The 20,670-nt window shown below is 35.1% G+C and overlaps 1 protein-coding gene across 13 annotated transcripts in view; it reads right to left on the reverse strand.

Moving 5' to 3' along the window:
* The window catches only part of TBC1D5 (TBC1 domain family member 5), a 297,677-nt gene that overhangs the window by 250,192 nt on the left and 26,815 nt on the right, over nucleotides 1-20,670 (reverse strand). The window lies entirely within an intron of this gene.

Raw genomic sequence — 20,670 nt, forward strand, 5'->3', positions numbered from 1 at the left:
AATTCTTCAGTTAAACGTACAGTGTAACAGTGTTTTCCTAGATTCTAATAAAAAAAACAATAAAAAAAATTCAACTTTAGCGTATATTAAAAAAAAGGATTGTTTTAAAGACTAATTCAGAAAACACAAGTGCTGGTACAGGATGGTAAGAAACATATTCAAGACAAAAAAAAAAACAAAAAAAAGATATGCCAGAAGCCTTAAATTTCTATTTGACCATTTAAATAAATATTACACAAATAATGCGTCTACATGTGCAAAGCATTTGACACTGTCCTACATGACATCTTGGTCATCAAATTGGAGAAAAATGGATTTGATGGATGGACCACTTGCAGGGTTAGGAACTGGCTGGATGATCACATTGAGAGTGTTGCAGTCAATGACACAACGTCCAAATGGAACCAGTGACAAGTGGTAATCTTCAGGGATCAGTATTGGGACTGGTGTTATTCAACATCTTTGTAGGTGACGTGGACAGTGGGATCAAGTGCACCCTCAGCAAATTTGCAGATGGCATCAAGCTGAGTGATGCAGTTGACACACTAGAGGGAAGGGATGCTATCCAGAGGGACCTGGACAGGCTTGAGAAGTGGGCCCATGTCAACCTCACGAAGTTCAACAAGGCCAAGTGCAAGGTCCTACATCCAGGCTGGGGCAATCCCAAGCACAGATACAGGTTGGGTAGAAAATGGCTTGAAAGTAGTTCTGAGGATAAGGATTTGGTAGTGAAAGATTCAGCATGAGCCAGCAATTTGTGCTGCAGCCCAGGAGACCAATCGTTTCCTGAGCAGCATAAAGAAAAGTATGGCTAGCAGGTCGAGGCCCCCCTACTCTGCTCTCGTGAGACCCTATCTGGAGTAGTGTATCCAATTCTGGAGCCTCCAAGACAAGAAGGACACGAGGTTGTTGAAGTAGATCCAGAGAAGAGCCACAGAGATGGTCAGAGGGCTGGAGCACCTCACCTATGAGGACGGGCTGAGAGCTGGGGCTCTTCAGCCTGGAGAAGAGAACGCTCAGAGGAGACTTTATGGCAGCCTTCCAGTACCTGAAGGGGGCCTAGAGGAAGCTGGGAAGGGACATTTTATAAGGGCATGTAGTGACATGAGGAGGGGCAATGAGTTTAAATTGGAAGAGTGTAGATTTAGACTGGATATCAGGAAGAAATTCTTTACTTTGAGGATGGTGAGAAACTAGAACAGGTTGCCCAGAGAGGCTGTGGATGCTCCCACCCTGGAAGCATTTGAAGCCAGGCTGGATGGAGCTTTGAGCAACCTGGTCTAGAGGAAGGTGCCCCTGGCTATAGCAAGGGGGTGGAACTAGACGGTCTTAAGTGTCCCTTCCAACCCAAGCCATTCTGTAATTCTATGATACAGGAAAGCTGAATGCAGAAATTAGAAATCAAATGCTCATGTCTTGCTTCTCTTTCCTGCAAAACAATCCATCTACAATGGATAAGTAACAATACAGAATCTAAACAAAGTTACATCTCATTACACGCATCTTCATCAAGAGAAGACAAGGTTAAAGAGCATATTTATGTTTTTCCAGATGTACATTACATTAATCAGCCTGAATTCTATTATGAAATAGAAAATAAGTCTGAAATATCTACAATGTTAATATTCAGCCAAGAGTGAACTGCAGAGAGATCGCTACAGCCAGATTCCAGTCAGCAGCCTACACTATTCTATGATGAAGTAGATTTCAACTTCCAAAAAGAATGACAATGTTTACTCTAACATTTAAAAACTATCCAACATTTACAAAAAATTAAATTTACCATTCTAAGTCTTCAGAGAGAAAAATTAACCTTCGGGAAAACAATGCAATTTTGTACTGCAAATACCACGTAGCAGGGTGGATACAAACAGATATGAAAAACAGGAAAGAGTGGTGGAAATCTAAACAAAGAAGCAAAAAGTTAAAATTATGATTACTGTAACCCAAACAGTGCTTTTGACATTGCCTTTTTAGGGCACCAGTCAATGAAAGCATCTAATGCTGCTGGTTATAGCAGAAAGTGCCAGGGGAATTTGCAATCTGCAGGCCCAACAAGAGGAAATGCTGATGGCACCACAATGAACTGACCACTGTATTTTAGATTCACTTGTGAATACAGTGAAAGAGACAGCTTTACTATTAACTTCATTTTTCTGAGAGATGCAAAGTACAATAGCACAAAAATAAAAAATGTTCATAGTCAGAAAGCAAAGCATTGTACTTGTAAATGAAACATATCTCAAAACCTGGACTGGGGCCACTCCACCAGTATAAGGAGTTGTTCTAACAGCGTTCAAGAAGTATGAAATTCTTCCTCAAAGAGATATCCATAAAGACAACTGATTATTCATGATACCGAATTGTTTGGATAGCATAGATTCTGATAATCATCTAATTCCTTTAATACAGAGAGCAGCATGGGCTTCAAGAGGTTTCTCCAGGAATTACTCTCTCAAGGTTTAGTACATAAAAACATTATCTAAAGATCAGGCACTTACAAAAGGCTTTTGCAACAAAAAACAATTGTTTCACTCATATCCACAACTAGTAATCACCCAGTCTTTCAAATTTCAGCACATTTTTAATGAAATTCTGAACACACTGGGATTGTCCTGCAAAACTTTCCAGATGTCATACATAAGCTGACTCTTGTTGCAGTCATAAGCTTGCACTATTTGTGCACTTCACAAATAGTGAAGTACCTGAAGTCTTTCATTCCTCATTGAAAAGTTCAGTAATCTAACAATCAATGAAGGTAATTTAATTTTCAGTATCACTGTACCTGTTGTCCCTAAGTAAATAATTTTTCTTTTTTTTAATCAAAGGCCTACCTCAAGCTTATTTGGATTTAGACTAAGCAAGGGGACTGGGAACACTCAGCAGCACCCCTGAACTGTATCTCTGAAAACAAAGAAGAAAAATAACAATCTTTGCTATTCTGTGTATCTCAAACTTCCGACCAATGACAAGCTCTCACCTACCTTAAAAGATGTAACACAAATCCTGGTTACTAAATTAGAATAATTTCAGTTCTGCTGTTTACTACCAGAATGTTTACTAGCCATTCCTTGCCTTGGGAAATTCCAGAAGGGTCTGTTACCTTCATTACTCCTTTTCAAGACCTGCATGGGGTTGTTCTGTGAGATGGTCAGTACAGAGACATAGGAGTACATTATACAAATACAGTGTTCCAACTGATGCTTGTTATCAGGTCATCATCTTGAAGCACTTGGAGGAAAACAGCTCAAACAAAAAGCTGGCTGATAAGAAGAGACTGGATAGGTGAAGATAGCTTTTTTTTTTTTTTTTTAAATCAACAATTGGCCAATCTACTCTGTAGCTTAGCAACACTCTTACACTCCGTTGATGCTAACATGGTATTTGGCAGCATCCTCAGAAAAAACACTATCACCTCTTCCGTTAGCTGGAAAACTCTGCTCTAGCAATAACTAAAGTTTATCAATTATTTATGTCTTCATCATCACTCAGCTGCAGCATATTTTAAGATCAACTCATACAATTCTGATTCTCAGCTCTCTCTTCTGCGCACTCACTTGATTTCAGCTAAAAATGACTAACTAGAATCCCACAGGGAAGACAATTACCTATGACTACAAAAAAAAAAAATAAATTCCTTCACATGAAGCACAGAACCTTCTTGAAGGTAGTCCAAGACCACGAAACAACCATTTTCAGCAGCTAACAACCAGTGTGATCATCACAAAGTCCAAAGTCCTTTTCTTACTCTTGCTAAGTTAAATATCAAAGTATGTTTAAAATAATACAAAAGACTATTTTGCTAACAATTCTTCCCTTGAAAAAAGATCAATAGAATGCAGCACTGAGTGCATTAATGCTATGTCCCTCAACAATGCTGTGGAGAAGAGAGCTCTGGGGAGAGGTGAGACGCCAGTCCATTGGAGTACAGCAATGGTCTGCCAACAGCTGCCATGTTCCTACTGTCCTTCGTATTACTAGAGGTGATTTTCCCCAGTTTTCATGCCATTCATTTCACACTGTCATTGCATAAAAAGACAGCTGTAAAAGCCTAACCATCTATTTTACACAACTACCACTTTCCACTGGCAAATGTCTTTGCTATGCTTTGTGGAAGTCTGCCTTAAATGACCAAAAAAAAAAAATACAGGATTTAAAAGATGTTCTGATTTAGAAGAAAAATTTTAACCTTATTTTTATCTCAATTCAGTTCAGTCTTCTATTTTCTATAACTTGCTAACCAAAACCATTATGAAAAGTATGCATTCATTCCTTTTAGCTCTTATCACCGAATAACAACAGTTTTACCTATACAGTGGAATTTGCTGTAAGAGTGTCTCCACCAAAACGTAGAAAACGTTTTGTGAAAAGACAATACTGTGAAAAGATTTCCTTCCATCTCCTTTCTCATCTAACAATGCTCAAATATCTGACCATATCTTTCCCCACCCCCAAGTCAAGAAGCCAAATGCCTTTGTCTAGATACATATACCTTTTAAAATAATAATAAAAAAAATTCTATCTAAAATACACTTAAAATTAAAACTGAAATCATACAATCCATTTTAGGGGGGAGCACAGAAGAAAAAATATTTAGATGAAGACAGAAGGGCATCATTTCTACTTCTGCTCACCCAAAACTACAGATCTCTGTAAGGCAGAGGAATATACATGGGAAATACCATCACAGATTCATTGTAAAGTTCTCCCTAAGCATCTTTCTTCAGACAAGTTGGAGAAAGAATACAAGGCAAGAAATCTGTCTCACCTGAGTCATAGTACCTATCATGTTCTCTTATAAAAGCCTCATTTTTAAAGCTATAAAGAAAAATGTAGGTGAAAACCTGTAAATGGTTTGCTCATGAATTTATCCAGCTTGTCAGTCTACAACAGGCTCTCATATAGGTGCTAAGATATAATACCTAATTTTTATGAATTTTTCAAAGGGTAAGTTCAGTAACTTTCAAAGCTTTAAAATAATAGGAAATTCAGAAAAACTTGTTTTCCTATTTTAAATTATGAATAAGCATTTTATCCGAAGACCAAATTCAGCAGTGATTTATGATACAGTGAACAATTCAGTTTATTATTAGTAGCATCTCATAAAATAATTTTCATTTAAAAAGTTATTTTTTTTTCCCCTTTTAAAAAATATTCAGCATACTTGCCCTGTAAATGAAATTACCTTAAGAAAAAATAATATTGTTATATTTGCACACTTACTGCATCGTCAGTATCTGAAATGGACACAAACAGTGAATTTTAAAGGTTCTAAAGTGAATTAATTGACCTTCCATTTTCTTGTAAAATTATGAAAGTATTATTTTGGTACATGGTGAATTCTATAATTTCCCAACAAATGCAAAAATGCCTTTATTTAGCAATATATTGCTATAAAACTACTAAAGTAAAAGCATATTTATTTTTAATTCAACATTTGCTATGGACACAACCTCACTTTGAGAACATAAGGAAATAAAAACTCAGTGATTAAAATCCAGATCTTCTTAATTTAAATCATTATTACATAGCTGCTTGAAGCCACACTTGAAAAAAATCCACCGATTTCTATGATATAATCAGATATATTGTGTTTACATAAACAGTACCTTAATAATCACACCATTATTATACAGATTAGCTCTTATGGCCTGTCCATTCTACATTATCATCGGTAGTTATAACTACATATATCAATGCAGTAAAAAAAAATCTTCCAGGAAACTGAGCAAAAAATCCTGCCATCAAACAACTTAACGAAAATCCCACTAATAACTTAATATGTTCTTCTAGCAACTGGTGTCTACCTTCTGGAACATAGACAGATTCATGAAGGTTTCTTAAAGTTCACAGACATAAAGCTGAAATTCTGAAGACCTCTATACTGAAGTCATCTGGGGAAGTAAGGAAATTGGGCTTTGTATTTCCACCTGGCTCTTCCCTTAACGTAGTAAGGATAGTGGGGAAAACAAACAAACAAAACAACAAAGTTCCCACCTAAAAAAAATGTAGAACAAGAAAATAAAGCTTTGAATTCAGACTTTAGTCAGCATGATCACCTCTGATTTGTCTTGAACTAGTTATCTGGAGCAAAAATATCATCACTTCCCAAGACAGTTTCATTTAAAACCTCAAGCTGGGTCCCACTAATGGAAAGATGTGCAAGATGCACCTGTAACACAGCAGAGACATGAAAGAGAATCTCAAAAGCTTAAAACTGACTACTTGAGGCATTCCATTTTTTTTTTTTTTTTTTTTTTTAATTTTCCAGCCAAACAGCAAAGAAGTACAATTTTCAGTTTTTGCACTCCTTTCCCTGAGGTGAGCAGGAATAGGGTATACGTGCCTGTATAACCAGGAATTCCCTCCTCACCCTTCTTTGGATAACACAAAGAAAACTTTGAGCTCAACACTTTGAATATCCTTTCTCTTCTCTATTATGTTCTTCTTTTCAGCACTACAAATTTGGAAACCTGCAATACATATAAAACTGTGTCATATTTTACTACTTTTTCAGTTTGGAAAGAAAAGTATTTTTAGCATAGGCTTGATTGTTTTGCCTCAAAAAGGAAAGAAAAAGTGGTCAAAGACCAGCTAAATGAGCTAATGCCCAACAAATCTGCTCTCACTGAAGTTGCACAAAGAAGTAACTGCCTTTCATTAATCTATTCTAGTTCTTTTTTCCTTTATCTTTCATCTCACTTTCAATATTTCTCTATCAATAACCTTTATCTTTCCAACATTTCACTTTCTCTCCCTCTTGAAAGTCACTCCTTTACTTTTTCTAAATCTTCTCTCTAGTCCTCCAACAACTTTTCTTTGCCTTAATCTCTATTTATTCAAGTGTTGCACGCTATGGAGCAAGGGGGCCTCTGTATATGTAATTGGAATTTTAAACGAAGGCTTTCCAAATAAAAGCAGCAGAAAAAGTTAAACAGGTGACAAAGTCAACTGATATTCAAGTCAGTCCCTTCTGCAACTTCAGCATCAGCTCCAACATAATCCTCAAAACCAGAGGATAAATACTAGCTCTCATACCAACCACACACGCTGCTAATCTCCAGAAAGATGAAAGGAAGACAGCCTTTCAAGGTTATGCTTACACTCACAGACTCTTCACTCCTCATCCTGTCTCTCAGTGTTCAATCGAACACACCTGAACGTACATTATGTAAATAGAATTATATATATCTCATAGATTTTATCTATTTCATGCATGCAATGAAAAAAGGAACTTAAAAAACGGGGGAAGGGGTGACTGAGAAAAGTAATTCTCTTTCCAACCTGAGGAAACTTTAGACAAATTTGCCTTTGATAATCGACTGAACAAGCTGCACTGCAAGCATCAAGGGATGGTGCAGGGATATCTAGCAGGTGCTGCAGTTTATCACAAAACCGTCTAAAATAATTGGAAGTGACAACCAGCACTACCACAAATGATTTATTAGTCTTTCACTCAGCTTTTCAGCTTCCTCAGGGCCAGAATAAATAATTTACCAACTCTGTATCTTCCAATCATTAATTCTTCCCTGTGCATCCAAACTACATTTAACTCTGCTGGGTTCAGTGGAATTAAAAACACAATATGAAGACTTTTCCCCCCCAAGTATAGTATTATCTGACTTTATCTAAAATTGTCAATCAAAATTTATATCTGGTGATAGAAGGATTAGAGCTAGCAACTAATGTGGAGTTACAAAATGTCTGCAGAAGAAAATGGAAATTAAACTGAAAAGATATCAACAATGAAATGCTCCCAAGGGGCCAGGCGTGTTCTCAAAACAGAAAGTACTGATAGTGTCAGAAGATATTGATTAGCATTGTTTTTCTGATCCATAAACTAGCATTAGTTACAAACAAACATCTTACATGTCCCACATGATAAACGCAGAATGAAAACATTGTACAGGAAACAATCAGAAAATAAATGAATAAGACGACGTGGCCAAAATGGAAGGATGAAACAAACACAATGATTCTGTAAAAAGGAAGTGCCTTTTGAGAGAATAACACATTTATTGTAAAAACATTAACAATAAAGGATTTACTAATGCTTTTGTGTTCACATCACCAAAAGGAATAAAAAAGGATTATTATACAAGGCAGATTTAGAAGCCAGGAGTATAAAATGGCATAAAACCAAAGTACACTTTCAAATTTAAAACAGAATATATAAGGTACCATATTCCTATTAATTATGTAGAGAAAACACAGAGAAAACAAAATCACACCCTAAATCCATTTTTGATGTAAGCTAGTCTTGTCTCATTAAATCAGCATCTATGATTAAAACCAAGATCATTTTTGGTACATAATGTATTGCATTGTTAGAGCAGCATCTGTTTGTTGCACAGCAACACATTTTTCAGCTTTAAGAAACTGTATTCATATAGAAGAAAAAATCCAGACTTTGAAGATATAAAAAATATTTTTACTTCCAAAAGCATTTCGTACAAAAGGGGTTAATAACATTAATGTGCTAATATTCTGCATTCCAAGAAGAGGCTTCAAGCTGTTGGAAACACACAGAAGAAGAATTTCATGGTACTAACAGCTTTCTTTCAGTCCTATGGGACTGAGACAACTCAAACTTTAAGTGCTTAGAAGAAAAGCTCTGTAAAGCTATGAAGGCTAATCAATAGGGCTTTCACCAAATGATAATACAGTCTGAAATGAAATAAATTGGCCATAACAAAAATGCCTTGCTCTTTTTCTCATCATTAATCTCAATATAGTGAAAAGTACAGTACGAATTACAAGTCCAAAATAGCTGACATAGAAATCACAAATATATTTGCAAACTACTTTTAACAGTGTGCAAATTTTTTACAAATGCAGGAAACTGAAAATTATCTATTTGAAAACAATTAATTATCGTATGCTTTTCTCAAATATCAATTCTTCTTTTTAGTGAGACTGCAAGAACCTGTATTCCATTTCTACTGTACAGCAGAGTACACCCTTTCTTCAGTTAACATGCAGATCATCTGCTGCAACCAAGCAAGGATGAGACGAACTCAATCTCCCAAAAATTTTCAGTGGACAATGCCATTATGTAAATAAAACACTAACTGGATAAATAAAATCATAAGGAAGTTATTTATGCATTCCCCAGCAGTTGGGCCAACAAAGAATTCACAGAACTTAGAACTCAGCAGACAGAAGGAGCATATCTCAGGAAGGCTATCAAAGATAAAAATACACTTGATCTCTGCAATCATTGAGCCAAAATCATTTGGCCTTAGTTTCAGTTACTTAGATTCATAAGGAAGTACTCACTGTGTACAAGTGAATAAAATTACAAAGTATTCTGCCAGTTGCTTGTACACTTTGGATATAGGTCCCATAAATAAAAGGATCCAAAAAGCTGCACATAATTGTCATTTACCTTTTGAAGTCAACTTACTATAGAATCTTTTTTGAAGAAGTGCATGTACTTTTTCACTCAGACAAAAAATAGACATTTTCCTTAGTGTGAGTCTTGAATGCTAGCGTATAATAAAGTTTTACTGCTGTACAGGTTTCTTTCTAGGTTTAAAAACAAACAACTATGTGCCCTGACTTAATTTCTCAAGTTTGTTCACACTCTCGCAAAATTGCTTCAGAGTGATAGCTGGTCACCAAAAATTGCATTTAGAGAAGTTGTAATGGAATATTTTTGGGAAGGCTCAGCTTGTACTGCTAAACCACCAACATCCACCTCTGATATTGTGGGCCAACATAATAAAATAGGAGCGTTACTTCCAGAGGAGCTCTCATATACAAATAAACACTTCAGTGAAAAATCATGCTCTATGTAAGAAAATGCTTGGATTCATTGAGTAAGCTACTCTTGTAATCAGCATAACTAAAGGCTGACAGAGAAATCAACTCAACTTCTAAACATTTCAGGTAACAGGTTAGTAGCCACAACCACAGACAACAAGTAGCACTCTCTGAATGAATGCACTTTTGTTGTGTTTCTGCTGTTCATAAGTTATTAAAATCACGGGCACACTATCTACTTGAGAACAACGTAGGAAAGCTTTGTTCTCTGATGTTCTACAATGCATCTCCATTGCACTGTTCTCTTCACCTTCTGAAGCTCCACATACTACCAAACACAAAGACTGTAGCATGCTCTAACAATTCTACTCTAAATTCCTAAATAAATAAATAAATAAATAAAAATCACAAAACTTCAGTTGTAGTTCTAATATCAGCAATATATTTTAAAAGTAAAATCGTTGACAGAAGACTGAGAAAGACTTAGTATCAGAAAATAATCAGTGACAAAAGTGAAATCTCGCAACAGAGAATTTTTAGCAATTCTTTCATGTTATCCCTTTCTCCTCTATTCTTTCTTCCGTACATTTAATCATCTGTTAGTAGAAATTTGTGGAATAGCTTGTCAAAAAGATATACTGAGGATGATCATGTTTTCACAGAAGCACTGTTAATAATGCATGAAGAAATGAAAAATATTTAGTTGCTATTTTCTAAGTTTTTTAGCAAAATATCTGCTAATCTCGTTTCATATAAAATACTTGGGTTGAAACAAATCTCTAACGCAAATCCCTTCTACATTATGAGGACAATTACTAATTCCTAATATTAGAAAACTGTTTTTCTAACCTATTCCATATATTGTACCTCTTCTGCCTTTTGAAAAGGAACAGTTTCATCTTATATTTAACAACTTTGTTTCTTACTGAAACAACCCCTTATGTAAGTGATCATGCTTACCAGGTAAGCATGGACTTCTGAAAAGCAAGTCATGTCTAAACTCATATTCCTCTACCTACAACAAAATGACAAGGTTTGGGGGACAATGGGAGAGCACTGTATGTTGTTTACTTCAAGTAAAGCTTTTAGCACTGATGAAGTACAGGCTAAACAGCCAGCTGAACTGTTGGGCTCAGAAGGTTGTAATTGGTGGCACAAAGTCCAGGTGTCACCAGCAGCATGCTCCAAGGGTTAGTAGTGCAACCAGCACTGTGTAAAAGCTTCATTTATGACTTGGATGACAATCCAGTCTCAGTAAGTTTGCAGATAATACAAAATTGGGAGGAACTGTTGATACAGAAGATGATTGTGCTGCTATTCAAGAGGACCTTTACAGACTGCAGGAGCAAGCCAACAGGAATTTCATGAAGTTCAAAGGTAAGTGCAAAGTTCTGTCCCTGAGTAAGAACAACCCCACGTACCACCACAGGCTGGTAGCCAAGTGGTTGGAAAGCAGCTTTGCAGAAAATAATCTGGGCATTCTGGTGGACACCTGCCATGGGTTGGAACTAGATGATCTTAAGTGTCCCTTTCAACCCAAACCATCCCTTCCAGCAAAGAAGGTCAACAGCATCCTAGCCTTCATCAGAAAGAGCACTATCAGAAAGCTGTGGGATGGGACTACTGCCTTTTATGTCACACTGGTGATTTGCTTCTGGGGTACTGCATGCAATTCTGTGCTCTCCAGTACAAGAGAGGCAAGGTCTGAAATTTCAGACAGAAAGGGATGAAGAAGATAGAACCTGATTCTTATCCATGTTCTCAAATGAACACACAAGTTATAATTGGTACATTGAAATGGGATTTTTTTGTATTAGCATGAAAAACTTATTTTACAAGGAGGATAATTAAAGAACTGGAACAGGTTGCCCACACTGTCACCTTTGTCTCACTGAATTTTGAATATCTAAAAATGTTGGACTATCCACTACAGCTGCTCCTGCTTTGAGCTAAGAGGTTGATTTCCAGAGGTGCCTTCTGAACTCAACTACTCTGTGATTCAGTATTTTGATTTATCAGAAGCCATGAAGTTTTTTCCTCAAGTTAACTGCATCCAGAAGATATTTATACATCTCTAGAGTTACGCAGAGATCATCAATAGGCTGTCTTCTTGGTTTTGGATCGGTGGTGTGGTTTTAGTTGTGTTTTTTTTTCTTTTTTTTTCCCCCATTGGGGTGGGTGCCGCTTTTTTTTTTTTTTTTTTTTTTTGAGTCTGAAAGCATAAAGTGAACATAACACTGTACTTGATAGCATGATCACAGTAAAACAATCACTCTCCAAAAATATTCAAAAAACACATTATAAATACACACGTGACAATGTATCTTGAATTTACTTAAAGCATGACATTTTGATCATAGTGGACTTGTACATTCATTCATGTTAACAATGAAAGTGCACAAGAAGTAGAAAGAATTCCTTACTATGAAAAAGTTTTGGTAAATGTTAAGAACCAAAGGCTTGCAAGACAAATGAATTAATGGAGACATTTACATAAAAAATAAGGTAATTTGAACTTCTGTACATAGGATATCAACTAAACCTTATAAATTGTATCAGTTTTTAACTTAGACAAGGTAAAAACAAGCACCTTAGTGCTGTCAGAACACTGCAAAGATTGTGTCACAGAGAAGTTACTTAAGAAAATCCCTATCATATTGAGCCAAATGGCTCATTCCTTTCAGATGATGCAGATTTTTTTTTCTACGCTACTTTTTCTGTTGTCTAAGAAAACTGTTTTTAAAATGATGTTGCATTTCACAAAGTAAAAATAGTTGAAATAATTCTATTAAAGTCTGAAGAAATCAAACATTGTAATTTATACGCATAGTGTAGCAATGCAGTGACAGAAACTTCAGAAACAGCAAGCAATTATAACCCTGAGCATTTTACATACCTGGTAGCAGTGTCTTTTACCATCACAGCTAGTCAGTGGCACAGAACTGGTTTAGGGTACTGGCTTGTGACTGCCTCCTGTCCTCACTCCTTCCATTACCACTAGTGGTAATGTAGTCAGATCAAGAAATTAATAAAGATTAAAACTAACATAGCAACATGTGCATAGTTGCACAAGTAGCAGCCTGCATAAGACTGGTAAGAACAGGGCAAGGCTACCCTCTTCAGTTTCTGAAGTAATTCTCTCCTAACCAGTCAATCACTCTTAGTATGCTTCAGTTTATACTGGGGAAAACTTCATGCTATGTTCTCTACATTTTCATCACTGAAGCAAATTCTAGCCGCTCAGTAGTAGCCACAATATTTTTTTCTTTATTCACTTGCCAGGTAAATACTTCTGGAGTTTTCAAAGAAATTTTTTGAAATTAGATTGTAGAATGAAAGCAGGATGGACAACCTCTCATAAAATATAGTCACTATAAAAAAGTTCAAAGAAGGAAGAACCTTTGGCTCACTTTAATATTTAAATGTCCTATGGAGAAAACAACAACAACACCACCACAACAAAAACCACATCACTTTGTTTTTACTAAAAAGTTTTCTATTATTTCCATAGGCAATGATTATGAAAGCTGAGATGTATGCCTCCAAAGTAACAAACTTACACTTCTTCATTTTGCATTTAACTATTCTCCAACAATGCCTTCTAGAGAACAGCTTAATCATATTGATTAAGGTTTATGTCATTATTAGATATTATAACATTATTAGTTATTCTCATTAAATGCATTTTGCTACATAATTTTCCATACAATTCATAGAGCAAAATATCTCCCATTCTATTTCTGCAAGCTTCTGTATTCTGCCACATCCACAGTCTCCACCAACACCTTTATCTCTCTTCTCACCCATTAAAGGAAAGTAAAACTATCTCAGTTCAAAATAAGGCTTCTTCGTAAAAACCAAAGACAACACTGATTTTTTCTTTGGAAAGTAAGTTTAATTTGCTTTTTTTCCTGACATATGCTTTAAAGTAAGAAAACTAAAGCAATCCTATGCCCAACCTAGGAATTTTTAAAATCACCTATTTAAATTTACTGAAAGAGTGACTCAGACTAGAAAAAGGGAATAGATGTTTCAAAACCAGCTGCAGCATGTAAACGAAATTAGCATGAGTGGCTGTGGGGAAAGTATCAGCAATAGGCTTTGAAGAAATCTGGCTTGGGTCACTGAAAAGAAAACAGAGGCAGATGCTATGCTGCCCAGCCCAGGTCACTGCAGGGAGAACAACAGCTGCTTGTGCAAGCCTTGCCCAGGACACAAAGTCAGTGACTGATTCCATCATGCAATTTTTGAAAAACATGCCTGATGGCTTTAATATGGGAGAAAAGTTACAAATCAGATGGAATTTTTTTGTGGGTGAAGCTATGACAAATTGATCCATTTATTTAGTTTGAATACTTATTCTCTTTTATGTGCAGTTGTACAACCAAGAAAAGGTACAAACACTGACTGGCTACACAGACTTAAATATGAAGTAGAAGTAAGAACTTCTGAAGCGTTCTACCAAGTTATCAATAATTTAACAGATCTTAAAAGCTATTTTATATTAGTGTAGATACTGACGGGACCATAGGGTCTAGATTCACTCCATATTAACTGAAGTATATTTTGAGACATTTTATTTCTACATTCATACGGGGTCAGTGGAGAAAGTGTCCTCTGATCATCACTATATCCAAAATGACTTTTAGCTGACTCCTCATTATAACCCACCAACTAATACTGGAACAGGCTTTGAGTTGGTCATCCATTCAAGGCTATTACCACAGTCTCAACCATAATAATCTTACATTACATTACAGAAAACGGAATTCACATTACGAATCCTGATAAGCAGAAAAGAGTTTTTAAAGTGAATTTTTCCATGATTGCCCAGCTCCCCATTTTATGACTCATGCGTTCCTTCCAAACATATTATTCATCACTCCTTTTCATGAAAGCAAGAAATTATAAGTGATTACTATCTTGATTTGTCTGAGCACAGAAAAAAAATGTCTTTAGAATGCATGGACAACTCTACTCAATAGATTAGCTACTTATTCAAATATGTTTCTCTGAAAATCCACAATGTGCATTTTTCATTCAGTTTTACTAACTGTTCTAAGAATGAATTGAATGCACATGCATACAATACAAGTCTCTATGAAAGAGTCTTAAGGGTAGTACTGTAGATTTTAAGTGATTTCTGAGAAATAAAATCCATTCCTCCAAGTTGTTACCAAAATTTACTTCTCATTTGGTCCTTTTACTGCTTTCACTTTCCATCCTAGATTGTGCAGATTTTCATTAAGAGTAAGTAGGCATAGCAAAGCAAAACAAATACAAAATGTCTAAGTGTAACAGTTCATAAATTGTAAATTCAGATATTTCAACATATTTCAATGGGCTTTATATTTTGAACACATTAAAAAAATACATAGCTTAAACATATCATGGTAAGGAGTTGCATAGCATAAAACCAAAAAGTCAATTCTGCATAGAAACAGAAAAAATTAAATTTCTCATTAAATAATTGCAACAATTTCATTTGTTGGCTGCACGTAAGAATAAACTTCAATGAAAAACTTATACATTTTCTAGCTTACCCATACACACCAACTTCAGTCAATAGATACTGCAATTCAAAAGAACTAGGTGTTTACCTGAATCCACAAATCACATGAAATCTGTGGTAAGGCATATGTTACAAAAATTTTTACTGTATTAATTTAAAAAGCTCATGATTTGTTAACGAAATGTTAGAATTTATATGAACATGATCATGGAAGAATCTCAGAGGTCCAAGTTCTTCAAAAACTCTAGCTAACTGAAAAATAGGGAAGAAAAAAAAGAAAAACAAAAACACCCCTCTGATATTTCTGTTTTTTCCATAACCACTGGAAAAAGTGAAGAACATTAAATCCAACTCTGTATGTCAAATGTAAGAGCCTGGGATAAAGAAAATAGTCTAAAATTGGTGTTTACTAAATATAAGTGCTGTAAGAAGTCATATTTATCAACTTCAGTGTCACTATCAGCTTGTCGGAAGTTATACACAAATGTTTACAACATCAGAATTTCAGCTGAAAGGAAAAACATGTTTCAGAAGAGAAAAGTCACCACACAAGTCACAGCCTTCTTCACTGAACCTCTTGCTTCTTTCACTATATTTCTGACAAGACGTTAGAGGCTTTTTCTAGTAGATATCTTTACCTACACATGGCAGAATAGAAGATGCCGGTGGTGTTTCATGTATGCACTAACTTCATACAAGTAAGGGGAAGCTATTTTAGCAAAACTGATTTATACCTTACTTTCAGCACTAGGGTAGAAAGAAGAAGTAGGAAATACACCAACAAGAAGAAGATACTCTGACTACTATTTGCTAGTAAGCTGGATCTGAGGTAAAAATGTGTTGCTAGTATAAATGAGCTAAAAAAGTGCTCCTGACATAGGCTTTATCTAATGCATTAAACCATAGGTCAATCAGGAAGAGAATCATCAAAAACTTTCTGGAGTTGAAGTGGATAAACCCTCCTCTGTCATTCTAAAGTTTGGATGCTACTTATTTCCTGCAGTTAACATGTATTTGAAAAACCCACAGACGGTTGCTTTAATTGCTTATACAATTTTTACTAGCTTTACTGAAAAATAAACAGTTACTGTAATTTTATGAGGGCTTTTTTTGATTTTATTTTTTTGTTTTTTTTTTTTTTTTACTGGAGGCAAAATAATAGGTGTTCCCTCTCCAGAAAAACCACCAGGAATCACAGTGACCTAATGTCAGGTAGCCTTTCGAAAATCAGAGAAAAAAAAAGAGATTAGTAAAAGTGGAGATAATGTAAAACCCCAAAATACCATAATACAACTTACATTATAAAAACTGAGAACCCATGTTTTGCTTAAAAGGATAAAAAGGAAAAAATGCAAATAGAAAATATACATATGTGTAGATAGTAATAAAGCTGCTTACTACTGAAAATCTTTCACAAAACGGGCTGATGGTGTTCAACAGTAAAACTAAAATCCATTATTTACTATATGATATACAAATGTTGAACCATGCAACCGCACTAATGCTCTTTCAGATGAAAAAAGAAAACCAAACCAAAACACAACATCTACCCTATATAGTGAAAGATATTTATAAGAATGTAGAAATATGTAAAGAGCAGGATATTTTAATAATATAATAGAATGATTCATCTCCGCTATAGCTCACAGATGTCCAACACAAAAGAGCCTGCGCTTCTCAAAAAACATGACTGCTACCAATATTATATCCATAAGTTCTTATCACGCTATTGCTTCCTACGGTTACACAATTTCCTCTTAAATTCACATCCTTTTGCAGCTCATTTTTGGCCACGATACAGAAGGCAATACTGGACCCACAGTGACATTTTCTTCCTGACTATATCTTACGCTCTTTCAGACATTCTTTTTCTAAGCGTTACAATAAAGACTTTTTTTGGAAAACATCGAATTTCTACTGGATTGTTGCTTTTTTTTTTTTTTTTTAAACTCAAGTCTTACTATGATCCACATTTAATCTGAACTTATATTTCAAATACTGTGTGTTATCTCTTTTTTAAAACATCATATTTTCATCACTGTCAACTCTCATCAGTCCTGTATCCTTCACTGCAGACTTCCAAAATGAACTGCAAAGCAGTTCTTGTGCAAAGTGAAACAGAATATGAACATGTTTTACAAAGCTAAGGTATGTTTGGTTACAAATACCAGGGTATCTCTCCAGTATTTCTTCCTAAAGATTTTTTTTTTTATTACATGTAAGAATGTGAGTGTTGATTCCTATTCTGTGAAGTATGCTAGCATCATTAGAATGACAAAATCAAGTCTTATTGTGGCAAGAAAGAAACATCATTTAATGTCAACAACACACTGCTATTGATTTGAACTCCTTCTTGCCTCGTGGGTGAAATAACAAGCTCCTACACACAGTCCCTCTAAGAATACCAATAGAGGAGAGAAGCAAGAAAAATACTAAAAATGGATGTATTAAAGATACAACAGGAAATACATGACTCATGAGATGTAAATTCTTTTATCTGTATAGAATAAATTGAAGAAGAGCTTAATATGGCTGCTACAATTTCTATGGAGTTAGATTAGAACAGAAATACACCTATCAATAATACACCAGATTTAGGCTTCCTAACCATTTTCAAGATGTTCAGCAACCTCTGTGAAACAATTTAGCTTCATTTTCTTGATCTAACACATGACTAGTCAGATTTTTAAAATGACACTTTTTTTAGCACCCTGGTTGGCCATTTCAGTCTAAGACAAGGAAGTGATTGAGCACAGAGCCTAAATTATCCTTCTGCATTACTTGCAAGATATCTTGAAAACAGAGGTAAGAAACTGTCAACATGATTAGGCTCACACTTCTATTTCTGAATAGATTTGAATTTTTCAGACAAAAATCCATACTTTTCTTCTTAAAAAGGTATGAGAAACAATAAAGCCCTTCTTAGGCTTGCAATGTCATATAACTATCGCCCAGCACATTAATTCTTCTCTTTGAAAAACTTAAAGCTGTGCCTCTAAGCAAATTTGCAAAACAGAAAATGTTGTAGGCTAAAATACTACTCACATTGCTTAATTGAACCCACAATTTAAATTAACTTCAAACACATATAAAGCACTAAAGTCAGCATGCTAGAACCCCAAAGACTATGTCTTAAAACATGAACAAAAGTAATATTCAATATTTCAAGGTAACTTCTTTTTAAAAATACTGTAGCGTAGGGAAAAAAAGTGCTATTTTCATACCACACCAGAAGATGGGTGAAGTGTGAAAAAAATCTCCTGTTTAATGTGACCTTTGGCTGTACTTTTGCTTGTCATCATTATAAAGTAGCTACTTTCAGTGCCAACACAGAAGCTGCGTTATATTACCCTATAACAGTAGTAGCACGTATTGCAGGAAATGTTTCATACTCTGAGAAACCGATGGCAGAATGCACACTGACAGCACTTACCTTTGTAATTGCTGATAATGGGTCTTATGGTACAATAAGACTTCATTTACACAAGGAAATAAGAGTGACTGCACAAAATTTCATACAGCATGTTACAAACCAGTATTTGTTCAGGAACTCCCTTGGAGTCCTCGACTTCATTCAAAATGTTCATATAAAGAGAAAAAAATTCACATTGGAATGTTGCCTCTAAGAATGACAATAGTCATGGCTTTGTTACTGTGTACAAACCAAAAATACTGCATTGCTAAGACTTCTATACTTGACTTTTCCTAACATATGTAATTACAAAAATATTTCTGGAAAGCAAATGAATTCAAAACTCCAGTAAGATTAATAGAACAAATACAAAAAATTTATGTTCTATAAAATGGTAGCAAGCTGCAGAATAAAAATCACTAGCTATCATTATCTAAAGCTGTTCATCTAACACTGTAGAGAGAAAAACCATTGATACATACTGTACACACATTTTTATCCACGTACATAAATCAAAGGAAACAGCTTCCTTTAAGGCAAGCATATGAAGATACTAAAGCAAGATACAAATTAAATATTCATACATTCAATATTTCAAAATAAGGAATTTGGATATACACATGCATAATTTAAGTTCTATAGTGAAACCTGTCTACAGAGGCCATTTCTACTGTATTTCAACAGCATTGAAACTTGAAATGTACAATGCAGCCTTCCCAAGCTGTGTTAAAACTTTAAAGTACATAGTAATTCATTTGAAGCACTAAACATAGAATAAAGGCCATGTTGTGCACACGGCTCTTTTCCACAAGAACCACTGCTTTGCCCAATTCATTGCAGCTCTTTCAGCTCTATGAGCAGGGCTGTCAGTCACTGTGCTTTCCTACAAGTTAGCTTCAGCCTGCCAAAAGAGTTAATCACTGGGAACTGGGCAGGTAACAAACTGAGCAGGTAACTTCAGGTCAGAGTCTCCCAGTTCCTGAGGGAAATCACATCAGGCAACAATCTTTGAGCCCAATTCTGATCTGAGGCACCTATTTTAGGCTACAGAGCTGATGCTCATATGCAGCCTGAAATGGGCCCTTTTTCTGGTTTCATGCATTTACTCAGGCCTCTTCAGAGAAAACGAAGAAATCAAGCATTTCTGCTTGGCAAAAGAAAGCAAAGTAAAACTGGCTTCACAACTAAATTTGTGCACTAAGAATTGCTGTATGTAAACCGCTGACAGGTTCTGTGCTCACAACAACACAGAGACCCTACCTTTTCAGAGCTTATAAATTCCTATGTGTGCTAATAACATTATGAGTCAAAAAACAAGCAAACAAACAAAAAAAAAAAACAAACCCATTTTTCCTCCCAGACAAATATCTTGTTCTGTATGTAACAGATGTGTAAAATTACCATCCATTTCTCTTCACATATTTAAAACCTGGCCAGTAAGAAGAATATCTCCATATGAGATATTACTGTGATTACATTATTTTCTTATTAGAAGTTAAATGTTTTAGTTTGAATATCAATAGGCTCATTTTAAAACCATCCATTTTATTTGGACAAAAATATGTCAAGTGAACTTTAAGAATAATTAAACAGTACTTAATAATGGGAAGCAGAACAACTCTTTTTCTACATATTTTAAGTAAATGTTTATCTTTGCTCCTTAAAGGTCACTCATTTGATCTTGAGACAATAACAAAATAATCTGAGCAAAAGCTAAATAAAAAAGTGAGATTAAGCAATCTTACACTAAATAAAATTAGTATCTACATGGTAAATTGCTTCATTGAAAACCATCTACAGATTCTGCGAAGAATATACTTTTGCCTTAGAGCTAGTACTTTAATTTTCAAGAACCAAGAAAAAAAAATCAAAACTAGTCAGTAACAATGCAGCGTCGAAAAGCAATAAACTCAAAATTAAGTTATAAATAATTTAAAGCATGTCATGAAGATGTATTAATAATTCATCAGATAAATAATTT

This window comes from Meleagris gallopavo, chromosome 6 (assembly GCF_905368555.1).
Source record: "Meleagris gallopavo chromosome 6, MGAL_WU_HG_1.1, whole genome shotgun sequence".
Taxonomy (NCBI): Eukaryota; Metazoa; Chordata; class Aves; order Galliformes; family Phasianidae; genus Meleagris; species Meleagris gallopavo.